Here is a 1497-nt window from a genome sequence, read left to right on the forward strand (position 1 = left end):
CATTGCTCAATATTCAAACCCTTGGTGCCTAGCCTTATTTCTTATAACTTTTCTTTCCTTTTTATACTCTTATTGTTCTTTCCCTTTTTCTTATTAGGATCTTGTTAATTGGTTAGTCTCAATAGGATGTGTTCCAAGCATGTGATTTAGAGCATATAATTACCTAATTACCTTGTTGGTGAACCAACATAGCTAATTAATTATCATGCCACAAACTTAAGAACTCACTTCACAAGATAAACCCACTCTTGTTTTTCATAACATTTTCTTTTTAATTGACTTAAAAGGACAAGTATACATATAAGCAAGATGACAATGGAAAGCCAAGGACCTAGACCAACACACTTAGACTTAAACACTGAAATTTTGAAGGCAGAATTAAAAGTTCCTAAGCTACTATGGAAGCATGTTCTATTTCATACATGATTTTCCTTATTTAAAACTTGAAAAAGATAAAACGAAGAGGGAACTCCACCACCTTTTACTTATTGAAATGCTTATGTCCCTTTGTTTCCTTTGTCTTGGGATCCTTCTTGATTTCTCGAATCCCCATTTCCCTTGCGCTTTCCGATTAGCTTTTTTCCAGAAACCAGCATCCTCCACCTTCTTCTTCAATGCTTCCTTCTGTTGTTTTACCTTCCCCTCCTCTTGTTCTGTTAGGTCTTTGCAAACTACATCATATCTTGGGATGGCAGGGTGTAAATTATGCATATACCCAGCCACATAAGTCAACTTAGCTTGAGTATTTATGCTAAACTCTTCCCGATGTAGCTGCCGTCCTTCATTGAGCATGCTGAACTCATTGAATGCTTTCATCTGAGACAACTGACGTTGGTTGAGTTCTTGGAGGTGCTTGTCCTGACGCTCTTGCCTTTCAGTTACTTGATTGATGGCTTGGGTGAGCTGCGAGTAATGCTCCTGTTGCTGCTCTATTTGTTGTTTCTGCCACTCCCTTTATTGATTCATCCAATTAGAGAGCAGTTCTTCTTGACGATCCATTCTTTGGGATTGAACGTGTAGTTGTTGTTCTTGTCCCTCCATATAACTCCTTGCTAGATCTTCAATGGCTCCTTGAATGTGATTCAAGTTTATGTTAGTTGGATCGTAGTACTCTTCTTGCTGGTATTCTTCTTGATGAGGTTTTTCTTGTGATGTTCTTTTCCTAATCTGAGGCCTTCTTTGTTGTTGAGCGGGTGTCACATAGGTTATACGCTGGAGCGTAACTAACCTCCCAGGATTTACCCATTTTGGATTGTTATCTTCGAATACCACCTTGGCTTTCATACATAGTCTAAGGATGGTGCTGGGGTACCAAAGTCTAGCACCCGGATCATTTTTCTCGGTTGAATCTTGGATTCCCTCAGCTATAATTTCGTGCACATTGATGCCTCCACCCTTTATTAAGCAATGTACCATAGTAGCTCAAGCAATGTTGACCTCAGAATTGTTTGCGGCTGGGAGGATAGATCTCCTCACGAGCTCAAACCATCCCTTGGC

This window comes from Arachis duranensis, chromosome 5 (genome assembly GCF_000817695.3).
Source record: "Arachis duranensis cultivar V14167 chromosome 5, aradu.V14167.gnm2.J7QH, whole genome shotgun sequence".
In the NCBI taxonomy this organism is placed as follows: Eukaryota; Viridiplantae; Streptophyta; class Magnoliopsida; order Fabales; family Fabaceae; genus Arachis; species Arachis duranensis.